Source organism: Phascolarctos cinereus, unplaced genomic scaffold (genome assembly GCF_003287225.1).
Source record: "Phascolarctos cinereus isolate Bilbo 61053 unplaced genomic scaffold, phaCin_HiC Scaffold_9;HRSCAF=440, whole genome shotgun sequence".
NCBI lineage: Eukaryota > Metazoa > Chordata > Mammalia > Diprotodontia > Phascolarctidae > Phascolarctos > Phascolarctos cinereus.
Genome location: NW_027556402.1, coordinates 93,561,726 through 93,575,936, shown reverse-complemented (window position 1 = coordinate 93,575,936; position 14,211 = coordinate 93,561,726). Strand labels below are relative to the sequence as shown.

Here is a 14,211-nt window from a genome sequence, read left to right as displayed (position 1 = left end):
ACGGAAATATTGTAAGATAATCAGTTGTGAATGACTTAGCTATTCTCAGCAATCCAATGATCTAAGACAACTCTGAAGGACTTGTGATGAAAAATTCTGTCCATACCCAGAGAAAAAACTGATGGTGTCTGAATACAGATTGAAGCATACTTTTTTTTTTACTTTATTTTTCTTGAGTTTTTAATGTCTCTGTTTTCTTTTAGAACATGACTAACATGGAAATATTTTGCATGACTTTCCATTTGTAAACTTTATCAAATTGCTTGCCTTCTCAATGGGGGTTGGAGGTGCAGAAGGAGGAAGGGAGGGAATTTGGAGATCAATGTTTTAAAAACAAAAATTAAACATTTTTTCATGCTTTATTTTGTTAATAAAAAATTCAACTATATATATATATATATACACATATGTATATATATAGATATACATATATCACAGGTCATTTGAAACTACACACAGTGATATTTTCTCTGCATAGTAACAAACACTGATGAATACTTGAATTCAAAAATGGATTATCTGTAATCCTTTAAAGTGCAATTTGTTTAAAGGTTTAAGCAAGTCATAAAATAGAGGATTTTTTCAAATAAATCAATAACATTAAGAATAAGCAAGATGTATTTGTGATCAGTTTTTTCCGAGATGGTCATTTCTTAAAGATGTTAAATTTATTTGTGTTGTAAAAAGCTGCCTTGTCTTCAACTGATTCAGGGTAAAATGTTGGAAGCATTCCCTATCTGATGAACCCCATTAATATTCTCTCATGTCCCTTTCCCAAAAGATTCTTACTAAAAAAGTGGCAATTTGAGGCCTAGAGGGGCTGTTTGAACAATCCCCAATCCTAGAAAGTGTCCTGTTAAAACTCACAGAAGAGGTCCACCATTTTCCAAGTTATTTTTGGGCCAATCAAAAGCTCAGTTTATCTTCTAAACCCAACCGTAGCTGTGCTTTGAGACAAGTGCTCTTATGAAAATGGTAGAGATGAAGCTAAACCAACAGAATGGAAGGCATCTCTGACAGTCTGGAAAGTACTTCGGGACAGACAATATTCACTGCACTTCAGTTTCCCTGCTGCTCTCTCTCTGGGGGAAGGTGGGACCACAACAAAGAGTGCACTTGCTTCCATGATCTGAGTATTGTCACTGTTGCCCTGCTTTCTGATTCAGTTGGTAGAAAGAACTATTGACGGCTCAGAGAAGCCCAGAGACAAAATTGAGGTTTCCATCCACGCTCAAACTCCTTGTCACATCACTGCCTTCTTGAAAAGACCCTTGGGTGGTCATCTATACAGTGCCACCTCCTGGCTTATCAGTCATTAGACATGGAAGTGTGAGAGTGCTCAGGGATGTGTCAAAGGGAAAAACCTTAAACATGGCAGCAAAATGTAAACAGTCAACTTCAGTAGATTCTCAGGGCACTGTGATCCCAGGTTTAGGCTTTCTTCAGAGTACCCTTTTTCAAAATTTTGAATGGAAGTGAGTAAGGCTCTTCAGCAGATGTTGGCAGAAAAAGTGATGGTGTTGGTGCATCCACCGGGGAGGTGGTGGAGTTCCCCGTGTAGGGTGAGGTGCAGGTGGTGGTGGTAATGCCAACACTCCTGCTTTTGTGGGTGGGGCTGGAGATGATGGGATTGTCAGTGGAGAACTTGCCCCAGATCCTGAATTACTGGAGTTGCCTTTGCCATCTGATCTTCACTGCTTTCAAAGGCAGAGCGCTTTGATTTTTTTGTTTCTTCCTCTCTTACTTGGAGCCAGTAGAACTTGGCCCTTGTCAGTCTGGTGAATCAATTTTTGCTCTTCAATTAGCCTCTTCTCCATGCATTCTTTGGAGATTTTCAATGCCTCTTTTAACTTCATGGAGACTATATGGAAAGGTGCATGCCCTTTGACCCAACAATAATGCTAGGCATGTATCCTAAAGAGATCAAAGGAAAAAGGACTGTATATACAAACATATCTACATCAGTTCTCTTGTGCCAAAGAATTAGAAATCAAAGGCATGTCCATCAATCAGAGACTGGATAAACAAGTTGTGGCATATGTTTTTGATGGAGTACTACTGGGATGAGGCAGGTGGTCCCATAAAAACATGGCCAGACTTATAGGAACTGATGCAATGTGAAGTGAGAAGAACTGGAAGATCACTATGCATGGTAACAGCAATGTTGTAATGGTGATCAAGTGTGAAAGACTTCGATGCTCCAATTAATACAATGATCCAAGACAATTTCAAAGGACTCATGAAAAAATGCTATCTCCAGAGGAAAAACTGATTAACTTTGAGTGCAAAATGAAGTATAATTTTCTCACTTTCTTTATTTTTCTTGCTTTTTGAAATATAGCTAATAGAAATATGTTTTGTATAAATTCCCATGTATAATTGATATTTTATTTCTTGTCTTCTCAGTGGGCAGGGAGAGGCTGGGAGGAAGAAGGAACAATTAGAACTCAAAATTTAAAATAGAAAATAATGTTTAAAATACATAAAAATAAATTTGATTAAAAAAACACTAAGAAGTCTTGAAGACAATTATTATGCCCTTCCATCCCATTCTTCTTTTTTTCATTTTACACATGTCTAGTTCCTTCAACTGATGCCTCCTACATCTTGAGCTCAAGGTTCACCACCATTTTAGTTGCCCTCCTCTAGATACTCTTTATCTTATGTATGACCTTCTTAAAACATAATGCTCAGAACAGAACACAACACTCCAGATGAGGTGTATGGAGGAATTATTGCCTCCCTGTCCCTGAAAGCTTTGTCTCTCCTAATGTAGTCCAAAGTTGCAAGAGCTTTTTTGGCTGCCACATCATCCTGCTGCCAAATATTGAGCTTGCAGTCCACTAAAATCTTCAGATATATTTTCACACAAAATGCTGGCAGTGCACGCTTCCTCCATATTATACTTATGGATTTGATTTATTTTTTTTTGTACCCAAGTGTAAGACTTTATCCTTATTGGATTACATTTCATTGTTTTCTGCCCAGTGCTCAACCTGTCAAAATCTTTTCATATCCGGACTGTCATCTACTAGGTTAGATATTCTTTACAGCTTTAAGTTATCTAAAAATTTGATGAGAAAACTATTTTTTTTTTATCAAAGACAATGAACAAAAATGTTGAACATCACAAGCTCAAAACAAATCTCCTGGCATAATCCACTGGACATTTCCTGTGACATTGACACTGAACCATTGACAACTATGCTTTGACTCTGAACAGTATTGGACCCATGAGATTATGTTATATCTGAACCATTTTCTCCATAAGAATAGTATAAAATATTCTGTCAAGGGCTTGCTAAAATCTAAATAAACTATATCCATAGCACTTCCCCTCAACGATTAATTTAATAATCATCAAACAAAAGGAATGAAGTTATTTCTTCCTCTTAATGATATTTTCCAAGTGTCTATTTGATGATCCTTTCAGGTTAAGCATACTAACTTTTAGTTTGAAGAATATTTTCTCTTCCTTTTTATAAAAAAGGTGGACATATCCAGTTTTCCAGTTTTGTGGTACTTCTGTTTTCCATGATTTTTAAAATATCATTTACAGTAGTTTTAGAATCACATTTTTTTGGATCCAATGATATAGTCCAATTCAACTGTGTGAGCTGAATTAATTAAGAATTCCTCAATGTCTTTTCCCCTTATTTATTTTAAGCATCAACTCAATGTTAATCATTTTGCTGTTGTTCTATCATGTCCAGCATATGAGAAAAGAAGCAAAAAGAGAGAAGAGAGAGGAGAAGAGATAAACAATGGCAATGTGTTTTTATTTGGTCATGAATGTGAATACTGTTCTTTACTTTTAGCCAGTGGATCTGAGAGCATCCAGTATTTGGATGCAGAGGGCATGCAATACTACTGAAGTTTCTTAATTTGGACAAAAGATGAGATTAGATGTTCATTGCTCCATGAAAAGTGTAAAGCTAGAAATGTGAGAGAGACAGAAAAAGTGGCAGAGATTGTAGGCCCTGCATGGTTACAATAATTAGAAGTAAATAAACAAAAGGCATTTTGGTTGGTTTAAAGAAGAGGAACTCCAATCACTGGATCAGCATCTATAGATTAAAACTACTAGTAGATTTCAAAACCTTACCTGCTAGCTCTCTAAGGCAGGAGTTGAGAGAGAGAGGGAACTTTTCTGCTCTGTCACATCCCTATTGTTTTCCCTTGATTCTCAGAGATAAGAAAGCATACCTGGCCATGCTGGCACCATGATTGATTTTTCTTCTTCATATTAATTCTGGAATTTTAATTCCCCCTTCCCTGGACGTATGTTGTCTTTGGGAAAATGAACATTAGATCCACCTCAGACAAAGTTTAAGGATCCCCGGTTTAGAGATTCACCTATCCTCAAAACAAAAATTAATGCCTCTTCAAAGTATAAGATTCACACACACACACACACACACACACACACACACCACACACACACACGGCTAGTAGGAGAAGGAGCCTGGAGTGAAGACCAGTGCAGGCCAAGTGGCAGCTGATCCAGGGTTGGGGGCCATGGTGCAGCTGGGGACTGAGGAGAGCAGGAGCTGTAGAAACCCTGTAAATAGAGAGACTCAGTTTGACCCTTGGGGTTCCAGTATGTCTCTCTTGGATCCCTGTGGAATAGAGCCATTCACTCCCTGAGAAGGGGGCACTCCCACCAGTTGAACAAGAGCTTCTCAGACCAGCAGGATCTAGCAGCTGAGCCAGTTGTTTAAGGTGAGATCTAACACACTCAAGAATGAATATCATGAATTATGGGAGTTCCATCTTTCTAGCCTGCTTGTCAAAACTTGCATGTTACCACAAGCTAACCTTGACCATAGGGGACTTACCCACTGAAGGGGTCATCATAGCCATAATGCACAAAACCCAAGTCAGGGAAGAGTTTGCTCCCTTCCCTGAAATCATTGAGGTCAGTGTGGGAGTCCAGGTGTGTATTTACTTGTTACCCTACCCTGGTCAGCATCCAAGGTTCACTGTCCTTGTCCGATGATAACAAAGAGCAGTTCTTTGTGGATCATGACAGCTTCCTCTTTCATTATATGTTAGTCTACATAAGAGACCACCAGGTGGTCTTGCCAGATCACTTTCCAAAGCAGAGACAGCTCATGAGTGAAGCCTACTACTTCAAACTACCATATCTTGTCAAGATTCTGGCCACTGAGACTGGGAACAACAGCTGATTGGCAGATGATTCCAGAGGAAATGACTTGGAAGAGCAATGCCTGCAGGTCTTCTGCCTCAGCAGAGGTCCAGCAGCTCTCCAGGAACAACTGAGGCCAATGCTGTGGCCACTAAAAGGGTGGTTACATCACCCCAGGCTACTGGAATTTTTATACCCCAGGCTATTCCTTATACTCAAACTGATGCCAAATTTCATAGTATGGTCCAAATCATGGTATGCGGCAAGATCACTGGCCAAAGTTTTTAGTGAAACCCTGATCAAAAGTCAGGACCCCCACTGCACTCCCAAGCAGTGTACTTCCCACTACTACTTCAAATAGAACTATCAAGATTAGAACAAGCCTTTGAAAAAACTGGCCAATGCTGGCTTCCACATGGTCTGTGCTTAGTACCAGGCTGATGACAAAATCTGGACCTCTTACACAGAGTATTTTTTTTTTACCACAAGTGATACCTTAAAACAAACAAACAAAAAATCACCCAACAAAACAGAAGCCACAAAGTCTCTTCCTCCCTTCTCACCATGGGCAAGACCCAGCTTTTTTCTTTAAAAAAGAGACCCTGCTACATCTGGCTCTTGGCCTTTCTGGCTCACTATCCCGCATGTCATTCCCAATAGTTCACTCACTTCCCCTCTCCAGCACCTTCCTTGCTTTTGGTCACTAGAAGCTCTCAAGTTCCCCTTGGATCAGGGTTTTGGGTGGCAACTTTGGGTAGTGGACAGCAAGCTCTGTCACAGTCTCTGATGTATACGTTTGTACATATTGCTATAGTGGATCAGGGAAGGGGTGGGGAGGTTGGGAGATGAATGCTATGAATAAAAGCTCCCCAGGGGAGAAAGGTGGAACCCCAAGACTTCCAACCCCTGCTACAACTCAGCACCTTCTCTTGGATTTGCTTGTGCACTTTGCAATTAGTATAATCTGATGCTTTAGGTCCTGGGTAGGGTGGTCAGGGGATCCAGCACCTCCCAGATTCCCTATTCAGAAATATCTTCAAGTGTAATGGTCCTACAAGGTGAACTAGAGGAATATGGTAGCCCCTGAGGGCCACAAGTAGCTAAGAATTTGTTGGGAGTAGAAGGTTTGGGAAAGGGGAGGGGGATTTCTGGCAAAGGTCAGCAAAATGATATAGGTGAGAGGAGAGGAAGGGGGATGGGCATTGACATCTTGGTGGTCCCCATAGGATGCAAAGTGCAAGGTGAGTTAAGAGATCAGTGTGAATAAGGGCAAATAAAGGCCTGTGAACTTTGGAAGGTACCATATTGACCAGAATGTGGAGACAGTAAAGGGCTCCTCAGCCTGGGTGGGGAAAGGCCTCCCCTGTCTGTCTGCAATGTCTCTCATGGTGATGACCATTGCTTTCTGTGTTGCTTGGCCCAAGGCTGTCAGGGCCCTGGCACTTGCTGGGCACATACAATAAAGGAAGAAACAATAAAGAGCCGTCCCTTAAAAAAAAGGTATAAGATTCACCTTTTTTCAATTCTAGGGACACTCTTCTAAACAATAACATTCACTGTATATGAGGATTGACCTTCAGCAAATTTAATATGGACAGGCTTTCCAAAGCCAAGATGCAACTGATATAAGGAGTATCATTGAAGAGATGCATCATCATAAAAAGACGTGGGCTGATCATGTCATGAAAATAAGGGATGACAAATGGACAGATATATTGCACAAAATGTACAAAACCTGGAGGAAATCTTCTGGCCTATTGGCTGTGTCCTCTGTGGAGGATCATTGGGACAATGTGTACAAAAAATAGTACATAATGAGAAGGTAAGAGTAGATCATGATTCATTAGAGACTACCTCTATTAGTGAGATCTACTCATTAGAGTATTAAAATATAACATTTTACAATGTAGGTAGTTGACACTGACTAGCAACCAATTGTATGATCTAAAATTAGAGCGTTTGTGTTAGATCATTCCTTTATAACACTCAGAAATTTAGTTGATATTAATTTAATATAACAATAATAATTTAATAAAATACAACAATATGTTTTGGCATTGTATTTTAATAACATATATTTATATTGTGCTATCTCCTCCCAATAACTGTATTATGTAGGTATCACAAGTATTATTACCCCTGTTTCATAGCTGATGAAACTGGAACTTAGAAAGGTTATGTCACTTCCCTGTGATTTTACATGGTTAGAAAGACAGGATGTGTCCAATAAAGAGCTTAATTCAAAGCCTAGGTGACCACAGTCCAGTGTTCAATCTTTTGTATCATATTCTACCTATAATTTTAGCTAAAAATATGTTCTGGCAACATAAGACTACTGAGAGATGGCAAGACAGGTGATACGCAGAGAATATTCTGTTGATTATCAATGATTAAGGAAAATCTCTTAAACCTGTTAATTATGTTGGTTTTTTTTAGTCCAGTAATTTTTGATATTATTTTACATTAGATTACAATAGGGTTTTAGGGATTTCCAAGTTGCAAAAATAATACGAAGGTTAAAAAAAATAAGTCTCTAAATCCTTAAAGATTTAGTTTAAAATGGAAGAAAAATGGATGTGCTATTCATATGCCATAAAACAGTTGGGCACAGAAAATAGGATTAAGTATTCTAAACAAGTACTCTGGTGGTTACAAGAAGTGCCCCCAGCATGTAGCTGTTCTTAGAGCACTGCATGTAACAAAACACTTAAAATTTCTGCATGCCAAAATATGAAACTCTGTCTATGGCTACTGGCTAAAAAAAAAAAAAAAGTAAATAGCTTTAGAAAAGAAAAAAAAAACATGAATTGGCTTTTTGACAAAATATGGTCACTGAAAATAATCAGGAAGGTATATTTTCTTAAGCTTTAAATAGCCAAATTAATATTTCTTTTAAATAAGTTTTGTATGAATATTGCTGTCATTCACATGAAACCACAAAAGTCTGTCCACCTAACTCCTATATTATATAACATAAGTTCTCATATACCTCTCTGGTGTACTGGGATTCTTTACTGACTTTTTATCATATACTGCATTACCATCGACTTCCAAGTCATTCAGAAATCATTAATAAACCTAGTTCTGCACTTAAATTTGTCTTTGCTCCCTTCTAAACAAAAACATACTTGTACCTTACTGCTCACATTAATGCTCACATTTTGTGTTAACTGAAAATTGAGGATTAGTTGTATTCACTGAGCTCCTTAAGTAAAAACAGATTATCTAATACATCTAATTAACACTAATAGATCAGGAAAGTATGCCTTGGCCAATTTCTTATTAATAATAGATTAAGAAAAATTACAAGGTAAACACTTTTACTAGGTCAAGGCTACAGGAATGGTAATGTTTCTAAATCTGAGATGAGTCATTTTTATTGTAAGGACTTTCAAAAACTGTGGTGGAAAAAATTATGTAATTTAATTCCATATAATATGACAAAACGAGATTGAAATAAAAATCACTGATTAACCCTTTCTACTGAATGTAAGGGGAAACAGTATTCTTCATAGGAAAGAAAATCCACTGAATTTCAATTTCTATTCTTTTTTCAACCCTAATTTTTTATCCCTTGTTGCCATATTAAGGAATGCATTAATTTTTTTGGTAAAATTGATTTACATTGACCAATCATTGCCTTCTGGTGTAAATTTTCATTTTGTGAATGAAGAAACTGAGAAACTGTTAAAGTAACTTGGCTAAGGATAAATGATGAATTAGTAACACAAATTGGACTAGTACCCACTACTTGTGGCTTCGATGAGGGAAGAAATCAATTATTATCCTTTTGTTCTGATCTGGCCTGACCTAGCCTAGTTTCTTTAGTTTATGTTCAATACTGAAATAAAATGAGACGCTTAACCATAGAAAGACAAGGGTATTCAATTTGTATATGCACTTAGAACTTTGGAGTCTAAATGTAGATGGCAGCATACCATTTGTTCTCCTTTTCTTTTGTTTTCTTTTATGTTTTGTTTCTTCTTTCTCACGGTTCCTCTCATTAGTTCTAATTCTTCTTTACATCATGTCTAATGTGAAAATATGTTTAATATGAATATATATGTAGAGCCTATTGGCATGCTCTCTTTGGGAGGTGGGAGGTAAATGTGGGGGAGAAAATTCACTCAAAACTCAAAATCTTATAGAAATGATTGTTTTTAAAACTAAAAATTAATAAATTATATTAAAAAATAAAACAAACAAAAAACCTTGAAGCTTCAGAAAATGCCCTTCTCCCCTCATACCAGGGACAGCGCTTAACATTAACTTGAAGTTCAAAATCAAGAATTAGTGTGGAAAAATGAGCAAAGATCAACAATAAAAAAAAGAAAGAACCTGGCCATAAAAAGCTACTATAGTAATGGGGGAAGATCAAGACACAAACTCTGAAGAAGACAAAGTCAAAACAGTTGTAAGCAAAACCTCAAAGAAAGAGAAATCAGAACTTGAAATAAGCCCCAAAAGAATTCATGGAAGAGCTAAAAAAATTTTTTAAACCAGAAAAGAGTAGTAGAGTGAAAATTAGGTAAAGAAATGACAGCAAAGAAAGAAAATTAGGGAAAGAAAATTAACAGCTTGTTAAAAGAGGCACAAAAATACTGAAGGAAATAACTTCAAAAGTAGAAATGGCCAAATAGAAAAAGAGGTATAGAGGCAGCTAGGTAGCACGGTGAATAGAGCACTGGCCCTGGAGTCAGGAGGACCAGAGTTCAAATCCAGCCTCAGATACATAACACTCACTGGCCATGTGACTGTGGACAAGTCACTTAACCCCAATTGCCTCACCAAATTAAAAAAAAAAGAGGTATAAAAGCTTACTCTATGGGGTGTCTAGGTGCCACAGTGGATACAGCACTAGACCTGGAGTCAGCAGGACCTGAGTTCAAATCTGGCCTCAGACACTTGGCACTTCCTAGCTGTGTGACCCTGGGTAAGTCACTAAACCCCAATTACCTCAAAAAAAAAACTTAGTGAAGAAAATGATTCATTGAAAATTAGAATTGACAAATGGAAGGGAATGACTCCACAAAACATAAGCAAACAAAAAAGTAAAGTCAAAAGAATGAAAAAAAAATAGAAAATGTCAAATGTCTCTTGGAAAAACAAAAATTGATGTGGAAAGATTGAAGATACTTTAAGAATTATTGGACAACCTGAAAAACATGAGCAAAGAAAGAAGATGCCATATTTCAAGAAATTGAGGAAAACTCAGTAATTTGAGCCTTGATATCCTGGAAGCAGAGATTGAAATAGAAATTGAAAGAATCCACTGATTACCACCTAAAAGAGATCCCCAAATGAAAATCTGAAGGAATATTATAACAAAATCCCAGATCTCTGAGGTCAAAGAGAAAATATTGCAAGCTGGTGGGAAAAAATCATTCAAGTACTGTCAGGATCACACAAGACATCAATGTACAACTAATAGTAGAGCTGTGAACCAGTTCAACCATTCTATAGAACAATCTGTGACTACTCCAAAGGGTTATAAAACTATGCATTTCCTTTGACCCAGAAATACCTCCACTAGGTCTATATCCCAAAGAAATAAAAAAAAGGGGAAAGGACCTATTAAGATATGCATACAGACATGTGTGTGTGTGTGTATACACACACATGCATACACATGAACATATGTGTGTGCATATATACATACATGTGTGTATGTGTATATATACTATATATATATATATACATATATATGTGCACACACACACATACATATATTTCACTTTCTTTGTGGTGGCTAAGAATTGGAAAATGAAGGGATGTCCATCAATTGGGAAATGGCTGAACAAGTTGTGTTATATGATTTTTATGAAATATAATACAATATTTTTGTTTGTGTATGTATGTGGGTATGTGTGTGCATATATATATTATAATAAATGACAAACAGAATGGTCTCAGAAAACCCTAGAAAGACTTATAAGAAATAATGCACTGTTAAGTGATCAGAACCAGGGGAATATTGTAGACAGTAACCATCCACCTCCAGAGAGAACTGATGAACTCTGAATGCAAATTGAAGCATACTTATTTAAAACTCTATTTTTCTCCTTTTCTGTCTACTTTCTTTTGCAACATGACTACTATGTTTTGCGTGACTTCACATGTATAATCAGTATCAAACTGCTTGTCTTCTCAGGATGGTAGAGGAACAGGAGGGAGGAAGAAAATTTTAAACTTAATTTTTAAAAAAAATATAAAATATTTTACCTGTACTCGGGAAATATTTAACAAAATAAAAATGTATTGAAAAAAAAAAAAACAAGTAGGCCAGGAATATTTGGGGGTATTTATTTTTGAGTAACCAATATCATTATTTTAGCTCATTCCGAACTTGTGGTCAACTCAAATCTTGTGTGCATTCTTAAAAAATGAAGTGAACACACCTGAGGGACTTTCTAGATTGCCATGTAACAGACATATGGAACTATATCTTTTTCATCCATATCATGTTGTTCAGCAATCAACTCCTCTGTGGTTTTCTGATTGTTCTTTTCTAAGCATTGCACTTTGGGCAAACTAAACCTCCCTGGGTAGTGAGACAATGTAGAACTGACCCATAGTTTGGAGTATATAGCTGGTAATGGTTATTGAAGAATAAATTTTTATGGGCTGGGATTTCATCATGTCTATAATTTGTATTTGCCTCTATCACCTAGTACAATGCTCATACACAACAGGCAACTAATCAATATTTTTAAATGCTCTATTAATAAATACAGAATGAAAAGGCAAACAATAAAAGAAGGAGCAGAACAGAAATACCTGGGTAACCAAGACAGTATTTTTCTAAGCATATTCTACAATGAATTCAGAGAAACTTTAAGGGTAAAAGAGTCAGAGAACTCATTTAAATTTGGATGCTGGGTTAATCCTGTTAAAAAAAATGGATGAAAAAGTTATAGAACTGCATCAATTACTAAAATGTGGAGGGCTTCAGTATGTTTAAAGATTGTGTTTAAGTAAGCAATGTTTTCCCTTTTCTTCATCATCATGGTTATCTGTGGTGTTGGGGATGTTTGCCAAAGTTCTTAAGTATAGCAACAGTAAGATGCTCTGTAAATACATCAGTCCACAGTTAATAATTTGGAAGTATGGATGCTTATCCACATGTTGGAAAGGAAGCCATTGTTAATCACCAAACCTCCACATGATTTATCATTATTGCTATTTGGGAAAAGAAAAAAAAGAGGATAATTCTTAAAGGATGAATAAGCTATTTTAAACATTGCATTACTTTGCACTCTCAATCAGACACTGCCCAAACAACAATCTCTCAGTACGTTTTTTCGAAGTGTCAATTATGTTAGTTTCTGTGCTAGACCCTGAGGATACAAATACAAAGGCAGGCAAACTGTCCCTGCATTCAAGGAGTTTGCATTCTGCTGTGCAGAGGGTGGGGTGGTGGGGAAAGATGTGAGGGGGAACAGACAGAACATGTATCATGATGAAAGGTAGGGAGAGAAAGGGTAATTTACTACATGGTGTGACTGCCAAGAATATATCACATAGGATAACTTTTTTAACTAGAAATTCTTTGTTTATTGTTTATTATTATTGCTTACAATAGCATAAACAATAATATAAAATAATGCTTACATCAGCAAAAAATTTAAATAGTGTTTGGGATGTTTGGAAAGGGGGAGGGAATAGTCAGTGAAGAAGTACTCCTTCCACCTCCACTCCCCCCAAAACAAAGCTGAAAAGGGAAGGAAAAACTGGAAAGGAATAAAGAGGAAAAGAGAGAGGGGAGAAGGGAAAAGGGAAAAAGGAGAAGAAAAGGAAGAGGAGTAGAAAAAGGAAAGAGGACAGGAGGAGGAAAAGAGGAGACTTTCTAAATAACTATTTTTCCATGGCTAGAAGCAGAACTATCATAATTGGACTTAAAGATCACATTCCCCAATATGATGGATGTGGAGATAAAAATGGCACCAAAAAAGGCAAAGATAGGGAAAGTAGTTAAAGCAGAACAAGAGATGAGTAGGGTGTTAAGGTATTTATTCACAAGATGTCTAAAATAAGGAAACCTACATGAAGATTACAAAATAATCAAATTACTGCCAACAAGTGATCAAAGAAATTACAGTAACTTCTGAAACATATGTCTCTACTTTTCTATGCTTACTACATTTTCACGAAAATAAAAATGTACATACATGTGCAGTAATATGTACTTATTCCATTAATTATTAATAGTAAAGCTGATGAAAATGTTAGAAGGGAACAGTCAAGTTTTTGCCAATGTTATTTTATAGTAGATCAAATCTTTATAATTCACTTAACTGGCTGAAAAGTACAAGACTACATTATTATTACTGCTTGTTGACTATAGAAAAAAACTGAGTACAGCAAAATTTCTTCATAAAGCCTCTCAATACACACATAAATGATTTCTTAGATATTCAAGGGTGGGGTACCTGTGTCCTTGAGGCCACATGTGGCTCTCTAGGCCCTTTGACTGAATCTAAACTTCCTAGAACAAATCCCCTTAATAAAAGGATTTGTTCTATAAAACTTGGACTCAGTCAAAAGACTGCACCCAAGGACCTATAATGGTTTCAAATTATTTCCCATAAAGACAAATTTTGAACCAACATCTTCCATATTCTAGGTCCAATACACTTTCTATTAAAGATGGATAGGTGGCATAGTAGAAAGAGCAGTGGGCCTGGATTCATAAGGACATGAGTTCATATTTGACCTCAGATACTTACTAGCTGTGTGACTCTGGCCAAATCACTTGAACTCTTTTGACTCAGTTTTCTCAACAGTAAAATGGGGATAATAACAGTTACAGTTTTCTTGACTGTAAAATGGAGATGATAATACCACCTATCACTCAAAGTTACTATGAGGGTCAAATGTGATATTTGCAAAATGATTAGCAAAATACCTGATACAAAGAAAGTAGATAGTATATAAATGCTTATTCCTACTATACTGTGTTGCCTCTGACACAATATGAACTTCATTGACTAATATTTAAGGTTAGATTTGGTCTTAAATTTTAGAATCCACCTACTTCTCCAGCTTTATCTCACACTTTGCAT

The 14,211-nt window shown here is 36.6% G+C and overlaps 1 protein-coding gene and 1 pseudogene across 2 annotated transcripts in view; one reads left to right on the top strand and one right to left on the bottom strand.

Annotated features, from left to right (window-relative positions):
- FSTL5 (follistatin like 5) overlaps positions 1-14,211 on the bottom strand; it is a 948,118-nt gene that overhangs the window by 131,539 nt on the left and 802,368 nt on the right. The window lies entirely within an intron of this gene.
- LOC144455314 (BTB/POZ domain-containing protein KCTD16-like) lies at positions 4,745-5,510 on the top strand (annotated as a pseudogene).